Raw genomic sequence first — 19,264 nt, forward strand, 5'->3', positions numbered from 1 at the left:
GCAGATATTCATTACAAGCCTACCGATTTCCACAGCTACCTCGCACCCTGCTTCCTGTAAGGGCTCCATTCCATTCTCCTAGTTTCTCTGTCTCCTTCACATCTGTTCTGATGATGCCACCTTCCATCACAACACATCTGGCATGTCTTCTTTTTTCCTTAACTGAGGATTCCCTCCATGCGGTTGACAGGGGCCTCAACCATGTCCGATCCACCTTCCACACTTCTGCCCTCACCCCTTGCCCTCTCTCCTAGCGCCATGATAGGATTCCCCTTGTCCTCACTTTTCACCCCACTAACCTCCGTTTTCAAAGGATCATCCCGTGTCATTTCCACCACCTTCAGCATGATTCCACCACCATAACACATCTTCCTCTCCTCTCCCCTGTCAGCATTCCAAATGGACCGTTCCCTCCATGACACTCCTATCACCCCCAACCCCTCATCTCCTTCCCACAGCACCTTCCAATGCAATCGCAGGAGGTGTAAGACATGGTCCTTTACCTTCTCTCTCCTCACTGTCCAAGGCCCCAAGCAATCCTTCCAGGTGAAACAGAGCTTTACCTGTACTTCTTTCACTGAAGTCTACTGCATTCGCTGCTCAAAGTGCAGTCTCCTCTACAATGGGGAGACCAAACGCATACTAGGTGACCACTTTGAGAAACACCTTCCCTCAGTTCACAAGTATGACCCCACGCTTCAGGTTGCATTAATTCACCATCTTCCTCTCATGTTCACATTTCTGCCCTCAGCTTGCTGCAACGTTCCAGTGAAGCCAAGCAGCACCTCATCTTCCAATTAGGCACTTTACAGCCTTCAGGACTCAACATTGAGTTCAATTACTTCAGACCATGAACTCTGTCCTCCATTTTGATTAGCTTTCCCCCAAGTGCCAGTTGGTATCTTGCTTTCATTTTTTTTGCTTTCAGAGCAGACCTTTATTCTGCTATTAACACCTCCTCTGGACCAATTATTTGTTTTTTTTTACTATTACCATTGCCACTCCCTTTATCTTTTGTTCCATGACATTTTTGGTATTTAATTTCCCCTGCCCAACAATCTATCCCCGACCTTCCCTTTGTTCCATGTGACCACTCCCCCCAGCTCCCACCAACTTTATCAACAACATAAAACCCATCACATTTGGTTCAATTGATGTTAATTACTGTAGAAGGAAACTAAACTAGCTAGTGACTCACCAGAGGCTCTATATAAAAGGCAGGCTTTTCAAACCGTATGGTCTGTAAAGGGTGTAGTCAGGAGACTATGCCTGATTGAGACATAGACCGAGTTAGTAGCGGATTAGGTGCGGTGCATGGGGGAAGAAGTGCTTTCAGTAAGGTTTATTGTGACTAGTAAAGTGTGTTAAGTGTTAGTCAGATTTATCAGTACTTCAAAGTTAATCGATAGCTGTAAGGTTTATTAAGTTAAGACCAAGTAAAATAATGTTAAGATAAAAGCTAAAAACTGCGGATGCTAGAAATCCAAAACGAAAATAAAAATAAAAATACCTGGAAAAACTCAGCAGGTCTGACAGCATCTGCGGAGAGGAACACAGTTAACAAAACAATTTTACATTTTGCATATAGGTGAAGCTGTTGGTTCCTTGGAGGAGCGCAGTCAGAGCCAAGTTCGTGGCATCACGGGCAGCTCAGCTGTGGAGGAGGGGAGGAAAAAGAGGGGAAGAGCAGTACTGATAAAGGATTTGTTAGTTAGGGAAACAGACAGGCGGTTCTATGGCCGTTGACAAGACTCCAGGATAGTATGTTGCCTCCCTGGTGCCAGGGTCAAGGATGTCACCAAGCCGCTGCAGCACATTCTTTTGGGGGAGGGTGATCAGCCAAAGGTTGTGGTCCACATCAGTACCAGTGACTTAGGTAGGAAGGGGGATGAGGCCCTGAAAGCAGGTTTCAGGGAGTTAGGAAAGAGATTGAAAAGCAGGACCTCCAGGGCAGTAATCTCAGGATTACTTCCAGTCCCACATGCTAGTGAGCATAGAAATAGGAGAACTGAGTGACTGAGCACATGGCTGGAGAACTAGTGTAGGAGGGAGGGCATCAGGTTTTTGAGGCCTTGACACCGGTTCTGGGGCAGGTTAGGACTGTACAAGATGGACAGGGTGCATCGGAACAGGACCGGGACTAACATCCTAGCAGGGAGATTTGCTAGTGCTGTTGGGGAATGTTTAAACTAGATTGTCACAGTGATAGGAACCTGAGAGGGAGATCAGATTCAAGGAAGCAAAACTGGTAAAAGGGAGTAGAAAAGTAGAAAGCAAAAATAGAAGACAGACAAAGCATAGGCAAGTATCAAATAGGATCGGAATAGAAAATAATGTTTAAAAGCAGAATTAAAGGCACTCTATCTGAATGCACGTAGCGCTTGCAAAGATGTTGATGATTTGAACGCACAAACTGAGGTAAATGGGTATGATTTATTGCCACTATGGGTATGTGACTACAGGTTGACCAGGATTGGGAACGGAATATCCAAGGTTATTTGGAATTTAGGAGGGATGGGCAAAAAGGAAAAAGAGGTGGGCTGCATGGAAGAAGAAACAGAAAATCTCCCAGAAGTACAAGGCGACCTTGTGACACTGAGGAACTAAGAGAAATTAGTATGAGTAAAGAGGTAGTGCTTGAAAAGTTAACTGGATTGAATGTTGATAAATCCCTTGAAACAGGTGGGGCAGGATTTTACGTCCCATGGGCGGGCGTGCAGCGTCCCCACATCATCGCGCACTCCCGAGATATTTTGGTCGGCGGCATGCGCAAGAGTCGGCAGTGCGTCTGGTGACAATAAAGAGGCCTATTAAGGCCCTAAATCAAATAATTGAATGCTATTTTTCGCTGCCTGTCCAGCCTTACGGTTGGCGGGTGGGTGAATCGACCAGGCAGCCTTTGGATTTTTTTATGAAGCCTCATGCACTGGCGGGATGAGGTTTCCAGCGGTAATTAAAAAAAATTGAAAATTTTTACACGTCATTTTTAATTCATGTGACTGAGTCACATGTCGGGGACATGTTTCTCTCATTTTTAAAATCTTTACTTTTGTTTCCACAATTCTTCAGCTCCCTGAGGCAGCTCTGTGCCCTGAGGGAGCTTTCTGTGTGCACTCCCCCGCTCATGCGCAGACTTTTGCGCTCGTCCTCCTCCCGCCCCCACCCCAGTAGCACTGAGCTCTTCAACAAGCCTTTCACAGTGGCTGACTGCTAATTGGCCAGCCAGTGTGAAATTGCGGTCGGGGGTCGATCGGGTGGCAGACCGTTTCCCAGCTGCTCCCGGGCCCGCCTGCCGTGCCTGCCCGATGACCGGAAAATCCTGCCCATAAGCTTCGTCCCAGAGTGTTGAAGGAGGTGGCTAGGGAGATAGCAGATGCACTGGTGGTTGTCTTTCAAAATTCAATAGGTTCTGGAAAGATTTCTGTGGACTGGATAGTAGTGAATGTAACCCCACTATTTAAGAAAGGAGGAAGAGGGAGAATAGAGAACTACAAACCTGTTAGTTTGATGTTCGTAGCAGGGAAAATGTTATAATCTATTATAAAGATGTGATAACTGGATATTTAGGAAAAAATGGTAAAATTAGGCAGAGTCAACATGGACTTATGAAAGGGAAATCATGTTTCACAACTTGTTGCAGTTTTTTGAGGATATTACTTGTAGCATTGATAAAGGAGAACTGGTAGATGTAGTGTACTTGGATTTTCAGAAGGCTTTTGATAAGGTCCCACACAGGAAATTAGTAAATAAAATTAGAGTGCATGGGATTGGGGCAAATACTATTATGGATTGAGAACTGGTTAACAGACAGAAAACGGAGAGCTGGAATAAACACATCATTCTCAGGATGGAAGCCTGTTACCACAAGGATCAGTGCTAGGTCCACAGCTGTTGACAATCTATATAAATGATTTGGATGTGGGAACCAATTGTAATATTTCCAAATTTTCTGATGACACCAAACTGGGTGGGAATGTAAGTTGTGAAGAGGATGCAAGGATGTTTCAATAAGACTTGGACAGGCCAAGTGAATGGACTAGAACATGGCAAATGGAATATAATGCAAATAAATGTGAAGTTATTCACTTTGGGAGAAAAAAACAGAAAGGCAGAATATTTCTTAAAAGGTAAGAGGTTGGGAAGTGCAGGTATCCAAAGGGACCTGGGTATCCTTGTTCATGAGTCTCTGAAAGTTAACATGCAGGTGCAGCAAGCAATTAGGAAGGCAAATGGTATGTTGGCTTCATCACAAGGGGATTTGAGTGCAGGATTACAGATGTCTTCCTGCAGTTGTATAGAGCCATGGTGAGCCTGGTTTATTGTGTGCAGTTTTGGTCCCCTTGTCTAAGGAGGGATATACTTGCCATAAAGGGAGTGCAACAGAGGCTCACCAGATTAATCCCTGGGATGGCGGGATTGTCTCATGTGGAGAGATTGAGGAGGCTGGGTCTGTATTCCCTAGAGTTTTGAACAATGAGGGGTGACCTCTTTGAAGCTTACAAAATTCTTACAGGACATGACAGGGTGGATATAGATAAGATATTTCCCCTGGCTGGTGTGTCTAAAACCAGGGGACATAATCTCAGAACAAGGGGCAGGCCATTTAAGACTGAGATGAGGAGGAATTTCTTCAATCAGAGGGTGGTGAATCTTTGGAATTCTCTACCCCAGAGGGCTGTGGAGGCTCAATGATTGAGCATGTTCAAGACAGAAATTGATAGATTTCTGGAGACTAATGACATCTAGGGATTTAGAGAAAGTGCAGGAAAGTGGCATTGAGGTAGATGATCAGCCATAATCAAATTGAATGGTGGAGCAGACTTGACGGGCTGAATGGCCTACTCCTATTCCTATGTTCCTATGTCCCTATTTCTACCTCCCTTCTGTTCTGAAGAAGAATTGGACTCAAAACGATAACTCTGTTTCTCTATTCACAGATGCTGCCAGACCTGCTGAGTTTTTCCAGCACTTTCTGTTTTTATTTCAGATCTCCAGCGCCCACAGTATTTTGCTTTTATTTCTCATTAAGTAATCATTTTAGGTGTCCCACACAGTCACAGCTGAAAAAGGACATTGCAATTGAATGTTTATGTGTTTCATTGCTGCATCCTCAATCATCTGTGTATATAGGAACAACATCAAAGAAATGCAAGGAAAACAATGGAAAAACGTGTAGATTACAGGGAAAGTCTCACCATGAATAATGGAAACTGCAATGTCAGATTGATATCCTGGAGTTCTTGCTTGATTGCTTTCAAGTTTCCGAGAGAAAAAAAAATCATGTTTTATTCTCCTTGGAGGTTTTACCTTCGGCTGTTCACTTCCCTTGGGGGATTAAATACATTAGAGCCTATGACAGCACAAATTGTACATGGTGTGTTGACAAGAGCATTTGATGAGATGCCTGACCTTCTTGTATTTTATACAGGCTAATGTTCTTATTAGGGAAGTTTATTTATTGGTACTTACAATAAGCCTCCAAGTATTTTAACCACCTTTGTCATCTTGTTATGTTGTGATCTTTAGTAGCATCACAAACAGAAGACACCCACAGTGGTATGCTGTAAAACTTTACAGTTGCATTGTTCTTTACTCACCTTGTAGTTTATTTCATAACAACCATCCTGACTTGGAACTATATCACCATTCCTTCATTGTTGCTGGGTCAAAATCCTAGAACTCTCTTCCTAATAGCACTGTAGGTGTGTCTGCACCAGATGGGCTGCAGCACAGTTCAAGAAGGTGGCTCACCACCACCTTCTCAAGGGCAATTGGCAGCAATGCTAACATCCCATGGTCGAATTAAAAAAAACCTGTCTACTACTTTGGGCCAGATGGAACATCACTCATTCTAACATATAAAATGATAGCATTCTGATAGAGGAGAATCTGAAAGAGCTAGTTTTGCTCCTGGATGGTAGCCACTCTCCAAAAATGATTTCCTATATGTCAGATCCAAGGGCATTCTTTTTTATATTTTTTTAATTCACTGAATTTTAGTGTATCAAAATGACTAATGTTACAAATGGGAAATGGAATATTTACCATTGCAGATAACCAATGGCAGCATTAATTTTTCACAGAAATAATAATGTAAAATGGAGTCTTTGCCGAGGATTGATTGATTGGCGTCAGAGAGCGGAAGGTCACAGACGATCATAAAAATATGGCAAAGGATGAGTTTGGAAGAAGGTTGAGGCCAGAGGGAAGTGAAAGGGAAGGATTGTCCAGAAGGGCTTTGGTATCCATGAGCTGTTGAAGCTTGTGATCCTTGACACTTGAAAGAGCAATAATGGTTTTTTATTAAAATGGTGGACGAGGTGAAGAATGGAGTGAAACTGCAGACCAGGAGAGCTTTGAGATAGAATGAGTCAGTGTTGCTAAAGAGAAAGGTCGAGAGCCTGCATGTAGTGGACATGGTGTTGAGTGTGGATCACAGGATGCAATAAGAGCAGTAATTTGAGAACTGATGAGTATCTTGGAGATATTTGTAATCGTGGGTGGATCTGAAACATGAAGGATGCAATTTTAGTTGGATCTACATGGAATAAAATGGAGCTGGAGACAATTGGTGAGAAAAAGGATTTGGCTGTGAAAATGGGCTTAGTGGGATATCTGATCAAACACAAAAAGGGGAATGGAAAGCAATGATCAGATATGGCATAGCCATCTGCATAATAAAGTTTCCCTATATTGACTCACTTAACTGCCTTCGGAGGAGTATGTCTATTGCATTGCCATGCATTATTACCCACGTCATCCATGCTGTGAACTCTCAGAAGGTTTGAGAATTTGGTGTCATTTTTGTATTGGGGATCAATGTCTTCCAGAGCATATTCATTTCCTTTAGAGGAAGATGCAGCAAAGTTTCATTCGGCTGTTGCTAGTGTCAAATCAGAATTCTTTGCCTGTCACAGCACTGAAATAACATCCTCCGTGCCTGTGACCATATCCTTTCTCATCCTTTGATACTGCTAACCACACCGTCCTCCATTAATGCCTCTTCACCATTGCCTACCTTGTTGGAAATCTCCTCACTCTTGCCTGTTAGATCATGGTCAGAACATCTCTTCAAGAATTTTTCTAGTACAGCTCAGGATGTAAAGATTGGATTGTACCACTATTTGAGCACAGGACTTATAATTCACAACTTACACATACTAATTCTGGTGGAGGTGGGCACTAAATAAATTTGTTGCTACCCCTCATTTACTTGATAGTAGTGTTGGGCTGTGTGGCTCCCACACTGCTGGTTGTCTCTGCATTGTTCTGATAGCATGTGGTGTGGCCAGCTGTTTAATCTTAAAGCCAGTACATTCTTCTTAAAGGGAGGCTACCATGAATTGCAGACTGCTGCTGCTCAATGCTATTGTTGCAATTCTAAACAGGGAAGATGGAATACAAGGGCAGAAAAGGACTCCAGGGTTACGGAGATGACACTGGAGGCCTTAGTGGTGAAGATGGGCAGGATGAGACATACCATGATTCTGCAGGGTGGCCAGGAGTTCCTCAAGAAGCACCCTCAGGAGAGATTGAAAGCAGGAGACTCAGGAGGTCAAGTCCCAGTGTCTGAACCCAAGTACATGGCAGCAGTGCCATAAGAAGTCTACTGACCTCACATGAGTAGTCAAGGTCAGTGAGTAAATTTTCACATCACACCTCTGGCCTAGCACATCATGTGGCTCTCACATGGCTCAATGTCCACATTCCCATCACGCACCAAGCTGCACTCCCTGACATTCAGGACTCACGTATAAGGCCATGGCACTCTACATTATGCCCAACACATACCAATGCTGCCAGTCTCACACCCTCACAACCTCACACCTCACTGTGTGGATGATCCAACTCGGCCTTTTTCTGAGGTCTTGAGCATCACAGATGCCGATCTTCAACCAATTCATGTGATATCAAGAAACGGCTGAAGGCACTGGAATCAGCAAAGGCTATGGGTCTCAGCTGCAATAGTGAAGGCAGGTGCTCCAGAAAAAAACCTTGCTGTTAACCAAGCTGTCCCAGTGCAGCTACAACACTGGTGTCTACCTGACAATATGGAAAATTGCCCAGGAATGCCCTGTCCACAAAAACCAGGACAAATCTAATACAGCAATTACCACCCTATCAGCCTACTCTTAATCATAAGCAAAGTGATGGAAGGTGTTGTCGACAGTGCTATCAAGCAGCACTTAAACAGCAATTACCCTCTTCGCTGGCGGTCAATTTGGGTTCTCCCAGGCTGCTCAGCTCCTGACCTCATTACAGCCTTGGTCCAAACATGGGCAAAAGAGCTGAACTCAAGAGGTGAGGCGAGAGTGACTGCCCTTTCTTTGACATCAAGGGAGCATTTGACCGAGTGTGGCCTCATGGAGGCCTAGCAAAACTGGAGTCAATGGGAATCAGGGGGAAAACTCTCCACTGGTTGGAGTCATACCTAGCACAAAGGAATATGGTTGTGGTTGTTGGAGGTCAGTCATCTAAGCCCCAAAACATCATTGCAGGAGTTCCTCAGCGTAGTGTCCTAGGCCCAACCATCTTCAGCTGCTTCATCAATGACTTTCTCCATATCATAAGGTCAGAAGCTGGGGATGTTTACTGATGATTGTACATGCCATTCATGGCTCCTCAGATATTGAAGCGATCCGTGACCACCTGGACAGCATTCTCTTAAAATAGATAAGTTACCAGGACCAGATAAGATACATCCAAGGGTACTGAGGGAAGTGAGAGTCAAAGTTGCAGGGGCACTAGTGATGATCTTCCAGCTTTCCTTAGACACAAGGGAGGTGCTGGAGGACTGGAGAATTGAGAATGTTGCACCTTTGTTCAAAAAGGCAAGCGACGATAAACCTGGCAAAAACAGACCATCAGTTTGACTTTAGTAGTAGGGAAACTTCTGGAAACTATAGTACAGGATAAAATCAATAGTCAATTAGACAAGTACAGGATAATTCAGGAAAGCCAGCATGTGGATTCATTAAGGGAAAATCATGTTTAACTAACTTGCTGGAGTTTTTTGAGGAGGTAACAGAGAAGATTGATAAGGGCAATGCTGTTGATGTGGTGTATATGGATTTTCAAAAGGCATTTCATACAGTGCCACACAAGAGACTTGTGAGTAAAATTCTAGCTCATGGAATAAAAGGGAGAGTAGGCACTTGAATAAGAAATTAGCTGAGTGACAGGAAACAGAGTAGTGATAAATGGTTGTTTTCAGATTGGAGGAAGGTCTGTAGTGGAGCTCCCCAGGGGTCAGTGTTGGGGTCCTTGCTCTTTCTGATATATATTAATGACCTAGACCATGGTGTAAAGGACATGATTTCAAAATTTGCAGATGATACGAAGATTGGAAACGTTGTCAACTGTGATGATGATAGTCTTGAACTACAAAAGGACATTGACATGTAGGTGGATTGGGCAGACAATTGGCAGATGAAGTTCAATGCAGAGAAGTGTGATGTGATCCATTTTGGCAGGAGGAATATGGTGAGACAGTACAAGATAAAGGGGGAGACTCTAAAGGAGGTGCAGGAACAGAGGGACCTCGGTGTATTAGTATATAGATCATTGAGATGGCAGGGCATGTTGAGAGAGCAGTTAATAAAGCATATAGCATCTTAGGCTTTATCAATAGGGGCATTGAGTACAAGAGTAAGGAGGTCATATTAAACTTGTATAAGACACGAGTTAGACCTCATCTGGAGCACAGCATCCAGTTCTGGGTGCCAAACTTGAGGAAGGATGTGAAGGCTTTGGAGAGAGTACAGAGGAGATTAACAATAATGATTCCAGGGATAAAGAACTGTAGCTATGAGGATAGTTTGATGAGGTTGGGGCTCTTTTCCTTGGAGAAAGGAATGCTGAGAGAATCCTATGGAGGTGACTTGATAGAGGTACTCAAGATCTTGAGGGGTATGGAGTGGGTAAATAGTGAGAAACTGTTGGCACTCAAGAGAGCATCAAGAATTACTGGGCACAGATTCAAAATAATTGGCAAAAGGAGTAAATGTGAGGTGAAGAAAAAAATTTTCACCCAGAGGTGAGTTGGAGTTTGGAAAGAACCCCCAGATAGGGTGGTGGAGGCAGGCTCGATCGAGGTATTCAGAAGAGAATTGGATTGCTATCTGAAAAGAAAGAATGTGCAAGGTTACGGGGATAAGGCAGGGGAGTGGGACGAGGTAGAATGCTCTTTCAGAGAGCCAGTGCAGACTCGATGGGCCGAATGGCCTCCTTCTGCACTGAAAAATTCTGTGATTTTGTGATTCAGGCTTGGGCTGAAAAGTGGCAAGTGACATTCGTCTCACACAAGGAGCAGGCAATCACCATCTCCAATAAGAGAGAATCAAACATCTCCCCTTGACATTCAATGACATTACCATTGCTGAATACCACAACATCAACATCTTGGGGGTTACCATTGAACAGAAACTGAATTAGACCGGCGATATAAATACTGCAGCTACAGGAGCAGGTCAGATGCTGGGAATTCTGCAGAGAGTAAATCACCTCCTGTCTTCCCAAAGTTGTGCAACATCTTCAAGGCATAAGTCAGGAGTTTGATGGAATCTTTCCACTTGGCTGGATGAGTGCAGCTCTAACAACACTCAAGCAGCGAAACGTTATTCAGGATAAAGCAGCTTGCTTGATCGGAATCCCATCCACCACCTTAAACATTCACTCCCTCCACTACCAACTTACAGTGGTAGCAATTTGTACCATCCATGTGATGCACTGCGGCAACTCACCAAGGCCCCTTCATCTGCACATTCCAAACCCACAACCTCTGCCACCTAGAAGGACAAGGGCAACAGATAGATGGGAACACCACCACCTGGAAGTTCCCTTCCAAGCCACTCACCATCCTGACTTGGAAATATATCACCATTCCTTCACTGTCGCTGGGTCAAAATCCTGGAACTCCCTCCCTAACATCACTGTGGGTGTACCTACACCACATGGACTGCAGTGGTTCAAGAAGGCAGCTCACCATCACGTTCTCAAGTTCAGTTAGGGATGGGCAATGAACACTGGCCTTGCCAGCAATGCGCTCATCCCATGAAGGAACATAAAAATGTATACTTTCAGCTATTCAGCTATGGAAGGTACATCATCCAAACATGGTGCTACATAACCTACACCTTAGCTGATTCTCACAGGACATGGAGGCATACAATAAAAACAAGCAGAGCAAAGCAGATAGGGGACACGCATGACTGCATCTCCCGAGCCTAATCGAGGGGTTCATTCTCAGCATCATGAGGCGGAATTTAATGGAGCCCGTCACATCAGTGTGCTTGCACACGAGCAGGAGAGAGACCTCATCCTGAGTGTGAGACAGCCAGAGTGAATGTGGGTATTAGCGCACAGTAGGAATTCGGTGCAGAGGGGGAGAGGTGCTCTTTGCATTTTTTCTTTGCTATCCAACTTCTTAAATCTTCAGAGAGCGGTCTTGCCCTGCTGCAGCAGCAGAGGATACAAAGGAAAGGAACGACTGGTAAATAGTGGGTAAGGTCGGGTAAGTATTTACTACGTTTATCGCTTCTAGTTTAAGGTCTTTTTTGTGGTTTATATTTTGTATATTCTGTAGTAATGAGGCTCAGGAAAAAGGGACCATAGAGTAATTGATTTTAAAGATTTAATTTAAAGGGAAAAATTATGGCAGGAGAGCTCAAAACCTTGGTGTGCTCCTCGTGCTCCATGTGGGAAGCCGGGAACATTTCCAGTGCCCGGGACCAGCATGTGTGCAGGAAGTGTCCCCAGCTGCAGCTCCTGGAAGCTCGGGTTTCAGAGCTGGAACGGCGGCTGGGGACACTGTGGAGCATCCGCGAGTCTGAGAGCATCATGGATAGCACATTTAGAGAGGTGGTCACACCGTAGCTGAAGGGACTTGAGGAAGGAAGGGAATGGGTGACCATCAGGCAACCCAAGATGAACAGGCGGGTAGGTTAGGAGTCCCCTGGGGCCCCGCTCGCAAATCGGTATTCCATTTTGGAGACTGATGAGAACGTTGGTTGCTCCAGGGAGTGCAGACAGAGCCAAGCTTCTGGCACCACAAGCAGCCTGTCTGTACAGGAGGGGAGGAAGAGAGGAAGAGCAATAGTAATAGGGGATTCTATAGTCAGGGGAACAGATAGGCACTACTGTGGCCATCAACATGACTCCAGGATGGTGTGTTGCCTCCCTGGTGCCAGGGTCCGGGATGTCACTGAACAGCTGCAGGGCATCCTGAAGGGGGAGTGTGATAAGGCAGAGGTCATGGTACATGTTGGTACGAGTGACATAGGTAGAAAGAGGGATGAGGTCTTGCATCAAGAATTCAGGGAGTTAGGCAGTAAACTAAAAAGCAAGACCTCTCGGGTTGTAATCTCGGGATTACTCCCAGTGCCATGTGTAGTGAGCACAGAAATAGGAAAATAGTACAGCTGAATACGTGGCTTAAGAGTTAGTGCAGGAGGGAGGGTTTTATATTCCTGGGTCACTGGGACCGTTTCTGGGGAAGGTGGGACATGTACAAGTGGGACGGTCTACATCTGAACCAGAGCGGGAATAACATCCTAGCAGGCGTGTTTGCTAGTGCTGTTGAGAGGAGTTTAAACTAATTCGGCAAGGGGAGGGGACACAGAATGTTAGCAGTATAGGAACACATCATAATACAGTAAAACAATTAATTCAGAGGGAGTACAGCTGCATTAAATTTCAAGGGAGTAAGGCAAGGCTGGATGGCCTTTACTTTAATGCCAGCAGTATTACAGGTAAAACGGATGAGTTAAGAGTAAGGATTGACATGTGGAATTGTGATATAGTAGCCACCACAGAACCATGGTTGAAGGAGGGGCAGGATTGGCAGCTCAACATTCCAGGATATAGAATCTTCAGGTGAGACAGGGGAGAGGGTAAAAGAGGAGGAGGCATTGCATTATTAGTTAAGGAGTCAGTGACTGCAGTAAGGAGAGATGATATCTTGGAGGGGGCATTGAATGAAGCTTTGTGGGTAGAGTTTAGGAATAAAAAAGGGGCAGCCACATTGTTAGGAGTTTATTATAGACCCCCAGATAGTCAGCGGGAAATTGAGGAGCAAATATGTGCACAATTCGCAGAGGTGTGTAAAAACAATAAAAATAGGGTAATTATATTCGGCGATTTCAACTTTCCCAACATTAATTGGGATAGACATAGTGTTAAGGGCTTGGATGGAGTGGATTTCTTGAAATGTGTACAGGACAACTTTTTAGGTCAAAATATAAAGGGTCCAACAAGGGACGGCACAGTGTTGGACCTAATTCTGGGGAATGAAGCTGGACGGGTGGCTGAGGTGGTGGTGGGGGAGCATTTTAGTGATAGCGACCACAACATGTTACAATTTAAGCTTGTTATGGACAAAGAAATAGACAAGTTGCAAAAAAATGTTTTGTATTGGGGGAGAGTGGATTTTAGTAAAACAAGGCAGGATCTGGCCAAGGAAGAGTGGGAACAACTACTTGTGGCGAAATCTACAGAAGAACAGTGGGGGGTGTTCAAAAAGGAAATGGGGAGGGCAGAGGCTCAACATGTTCCCTCTAGGGTGATAGGAAGGAGTAACAAGCCCAGAGAACCATGGATGACCAGAGATATTCAGGATACGACCAGAAGGAAAAAAGATGCTTTTAGCTGGTACAAGGGGTGCAAATCAGCGGAGGCATTAGTGGAGTACAGAAAGCAATTATGAGAAAGCTTCGGCTGATAAAAGTAGGGAAAATCCTAAGACATTATATCAATGGGAAGAGGATAACCAGGGAAAGAGTAGGGCCCATAAGGGACCAAGGGGGCAATCTATGGGTGGAGCCAGAGGACATCACTAGAGTGTTGAACGAGTACTTCACATCCGTCTTCACCCAAGAGAATGAGGATGAAGGTATGGAACCTGGGCAGAGAGACTGTGAGGTTCTTAAGCAAACTGATATAGGGAGTGACAAGGTATTGGAGGGGTTGGCAAGCTTAAAAGTGGACAAATCTCCAGGTCCGGATGATTTGTGTCCCAGACTGCTGAGGGGGGCAAAGGAGGAGATCTCAGGGGCTCTGACGCAAATTTTTAATTCCTCTCTGGCCACGACGGAGGTGCCAGAGGACTGGAGAACAGCAAACGTCATTCCGCTATTTAAGAAGGGTTATAGAGATAAGCTAGGCAACTATAGACCAGTGAGTCTCACGTCAGTGTTAGGGAAACTATTGGAGAAAATTCTGAAGAAGAGAATCTATCTCCACTTGGAGAATTAAAGTTTGATCAGGGATAGTCAGCATGGCTTTGTCAGAGGGAGGTCATACCTAACAAATTTGATTGAATCTTTTGAGGAGGTGACGAGGTGTGTTGATGAGGGTAGTGTAGTTGATGTAGTTTATATGGTTTTCAGCAAAGCCTTTGACAAGGCCCCACATGGGAGACTTATAAAGAAGGCAAATGCACATGGGATACAGGGTAATTTGTTAAGGTGGATTCAAAATTGGCTTAGTTGCAGGAGACAGAGGGTGATGACAGAAGGCTGCTTTAGTGACTGGAAGTCAGTGTCCAGTGGCGTACCACAGGGATCGGTGCTTGGTCCCCTATTATTCATCACTTATATGAATGACATAGATGACTATGTGAGGGGTAGGATTAGTAAGTTTGCGGATGGCAAAAAGATTGGCTGGGTGGTTAACAGTGAGGTTGAGTGTCTTGGGCTACAGGAAGGTATAGACGGGATGCTCAAATGAGCAGATAAATGTCAGATGGAATTTAACCCTGAAAAGTGTAAGGTGATTCACTTTGGAAGGAGTAATTTGATAAGGAAGTATTCAATGAACGGCATGACACTAGGAAGTTCTGAGGAACAAAGGGACCTTGGCATGTGTGTCCATAGATCTCTGAAGGCGGAGGGACATGTTAGTGTGGTGGTGAAAAAGGCATATGGGACACTTGCCTTTATCAATCGAGGCATAGATTACAAAAGTAGGGAGGTCATGTTGGACTTGTATAGAACCTTGGTGAGGCCACAGCTGGAGTATTGTGTGTAGTTCTGGTCACTACATTATAGGAAGGATGTGATTGCACTGGAGGGGGTGCAGAGGATGTTGCCTGGGATGAAATATTTAAGTTATGAAGAGAGGTTGGATAGACTTGGGTTGTTTTCATTGGAGCAGAGGAGACTGAGGGGCGACCTGATCGAGGTGTACAAGATTATGAGGGGCATGGAAAGGGTGGATAGGGAGCAGCTGTTCCCCTTAGTTAAAGGGTCAGTCATGAGGGGATACAAGTTCAAGGTGAGGAGCAGGATGTTTAGGGGAGATGTGAGGAAAAACGTTTTTACCCAGAGGGTGGTGCCAGTCTGGAAGGTGCTGCCTGGGAGGGTGGTGGAGGCGGGTTGCCTCACATCCTTTAAAAAGTACCTGGATGAGCACTTGGCACATCATAACATTCAAGACTATGGGCCAAGTGCTGGTAAATAGGATTAGGTCTTTAGGTCAGGTGTTTCTCACATGTCAGTGCAGACTCGATGGGCCGAAGGGCTTCTTCTGCACTGTGTGATTCTGTGATCTTGCATCACTGACAACATTAAGGATGATGGTATGCTCCTGCCTTATGCCCCTTCCCAATATTCAGTTCAATATCACCCTTCTATCTGGAATGATGAACAAGCTGCTGGTGGTGTAATCATGGATCAGTTGCTTTCCACCCCACCCCTATTTCACTTACAGCCTTCCCCTCCTGGGTTCCGGCTTTCAGACACCCAAGTAATGCTACCAGCCCAACCATAATAGCCCCAGGCAAAGAAGTGACAGCAACACCATATCACTAATGTAGAGGCCCTGTCACTTGATCTGAACTTGTAGCCACCAGCTCAAATACTGCTACTTCATTTACCTTGAAGACTAGGATAGAGCTGGGATCTGCGTGTGGTGAGCTATTGAGTGTGAGCAGGCTGCAGCCAGGTTGGGGGAAATGGTTGTTTGTGTGTCAGCATTATGGAGGGAGAGGTCATAGGCAAGTTCTGCTGTACAGGACCTCCTTGAGGATTTTGATGGGGTGGTATATAAGAGAATGCTGATGGTCATACACATCGAGAGGCTTCCTGCATTGGTTAGCCCGCATGCAACTTCCTGCCACCTTGAAGGAGCATGGAGTAGTCCAGTTGCATGGTCGTAGAGGGAACGGTGGAGAGCTTTCCCTCTCTCAGCCTCTGCTCCATCGCCCTTTCATGCAGTAAACTCAGAGGCACTAGCACTGCTGCTCCTGTACCTGTTACAGCGTTTGTGTGGACAGATCATTTCTGCCCTTCCCGTGAGGATCCAGCAACACTCCCTGTCAAATCATCCCTGAGATGAGGAAAATTACTCCAAAAAGGCTCCAGAGTACTTTCAGGCACTTTACAATATCAGAAGTTCTTAAATGACCTTACCTGCAGATTGTCTTGCCGGTTCTTTAAGTAATGCGAGTGCAGAGTCCATAGTGCAGCTGAATGCTTGATCTCATGTGAGCAGTGTGCAAATGCCTTGAATGGACCTGCGTGGTCCACATTTGGTGACTGGGAGTCAAACCAGCCAGTAGGCCTGTGTAATACCTTGATAGTATGCATTCAGTTGCTCCTGGCACTCACAGGGGGAAGCCTGGGTGAGCGCCCTTCTTAAGCTTCTACTCCCCGCAGGCTGTACCAAAACCAAGTGGTGGCACCCCAGGAGGTGCACTTGGGGATGCCACTGATCCGAATCTCAAGCCTGATAATCTTAAGGTGTAACTTGGATAGAGGTTTTCAAAATAATGAAGGTTAATCATTATTTATAGATTGTTTCCACTAAGGGGAAAGGGTGAGATTATTACAAAAGAAAAGAATGGAAAGGCTACAGAGAATGGTTAGAATGTGGATTCTTTCCCATAACCATTGGCGAAACAGAGTCCATATATTCTTTTAAAAAGAATTTCACGAGCTTGAGAGAGAGAGGAATATTAAAAAGTTTGAGGAGTAATCAGGAAAGCTGAATTATATTAGCTGGCTCCTGGAAAAGAAACAACACTGGTGCAGCCAGTTGGACTAAACCTGCTGTTTCTTCACTGTAACTTTGTGGGATTCTCTGATTCTTAAAACAGGCCTTCCACAGCCTCCTTGATGTCTGTGAGAAGATTCCAGGGGATCCGAGTGTTGATTTGTCCCATTACTGGTCTCCCACAGGTAGGTTGTTCACATCACCCCTGATTGTGTATTGAGACAATTGGAATAGCTTCAGATACAAAGGCTGCGTGCTCAGGTTCTCATTATTGGACAGCATTTACAATGTGGCTCGGCGAGCTCTTCTGTGTATTGCTGGGTTCTGTGGATTTTTTGATTGCTTCCACATTCATGGACATAGACTAGTCATTGTTTTAACTACTAAATAAAGTAGACCAAATCAGAACACCTTGAACCTGGGTTGAGGTTGGGAAAATCAGTGAGTTAGTCCAATATTGTGCATGCTGAGTTAGCAAAACTTGTTTTTAACCTTTTTCTTTTCCCTCATACAGAGACACTCTACGTTGTTTGGAAACCAGTCATATAGTTGAAAAGAGACCACTTTTTTCTCCATTAAACTGGCAGTTGAGAGTTGGGGCACCATCCATGGAGAGTACGTGTGCTGCCACATGATGTTGGAGGGGTTGAGGGTGTTGTTGGAAAGAAAGAGACTTGCCAGTCTCCAGCCCTGCAGGTCATAACCCATGTTGGAGTTTGATGCTGAGAAAAGAGGAAACAGGAGCTTTGAGACCAATTTTAGCATCACTACTGCCACCGGAGCTTGGATCTGGTACTCAGCATAGGCCAGAGTGTGAACCTTGGCACCTTCATGCTCTGTATAGTTCAGAATCATATTGGAAGTTGCATCTACTCATTGAGTCAATGAGGAATCTGCATGTGCCATGTGGTCTTGAAGGGGGAGTGAAGGGGTTGGAAAGAAAGAGGTTTGCCAGTCCTTGGCCTGCAGTAAGGCCACAATAATCTAGATCTGGTGTGATTTACTCCTCCAATATTTTCAACCGAGTTAATAAAACAACTGAAGGCGTTATCATGGTTTACCTCATAGCAGATGTGGAATTTTATATTCATGGCTATGCACTTCTCTGATGAATGGATAAATCTATCCTGGGTGCTCGAGTCCTTTGAGATGATACTACCAGCTATTTTGTGAAGGGGTGGGGAGGCAGAAAGAGGGAGGGCAGACATCGTCGCTAAAGATTTATGGCAATGAGGTCAGGTGAGTAAGGTTACTCAGGACCCTGTTTGTTTCTTCATTTCTCTTATGTGTCATTTAAGTGTGGTTAATTCGAGCATTTTCACTGTAAGTGTTTGCTATCAACAGGGCTTGTCCTCAGATATTTTATAACATGTGAGGGGGAACCTCCAAAGTAAAAAGGTTGAGGACCGTGGCTTAGGGCATTCTGGGATCTATCTGAACCCAGGCATTCTAAGCAGAGTGCTGACAGACTGCAGACCTACAGCCCCAATATTAATCCAATACTTGCAGAGTCTTAATTCATTTATTTTTATTTCTGAACCCTGGATAAATTACATGTATGCAATTTATTTTTACAAAATAGATCCATTGTTTATATCACTGTGATCTAAGTAAATAAATCAGTGCATAACTTCCCATCATTAGCATCTGCTAAAAGGAATTGACCTCATAACATGGCAATACGTTTATGCTAGATGATTTATCACTGTTCAAAATTCTTCTGCTTAAAGCTTTTCATATTTTACAAAAGTGACAGCTGTCTGCTCCATCACACTGACAGAAGTTGAGGAAGTTGTTATTAATGACTAACTACATGCCATCAGACCCCAAGTGTTGAACAAGAGAACACATTATATTCTTAATCTGCTCACACACGAAGTGCTGAAACATTATCTCTTTGGCTGGCATCTCTCAATCTCTCTCATTCTGCCTGAATGTGAGGAGACTTGACTTCAGGACTCCTGAAGCCAGACAGGAATGCCGATCCCAATCAGTCTTTGCCACAGACCAGAACATTTGTTCAGTTTCAGCTTTGCTGCGCTTTACACTCTACAGGGCATAGCTTGCTGCTATTTGTTAGAAATTACTATTCATTAAGCAGGTGTGAAATGTGTTATTTCAATTTCATGCTAACTTTGGAGTAATAATGTAACAGCTTAGTTATTTAAAATAAACTGACGGAAGGAACAGGTCTGAACAATAATGACTGGAAAGTGAAATGCAACTTAAGCTCATTCCTTGCATGCATTTTTGTACAATACCATTTCGTGCAGCA

This window comes from Cetorhinus maximus, chromosome 1 (genome assembly GCF_964194155.1).
Source record: "Cetorhinus maximus chromosome 1, sCetMax3.hap1.1, whole genome shotgun sequence".
In the NCBI taxonomy this organism is placed as follows: Eukaryota; Metazoa; Chordata; class Chondrichthyes; order Lamniformes; family Cetorhinidae; genus Cetorhinus; species Cetorhinus maximus.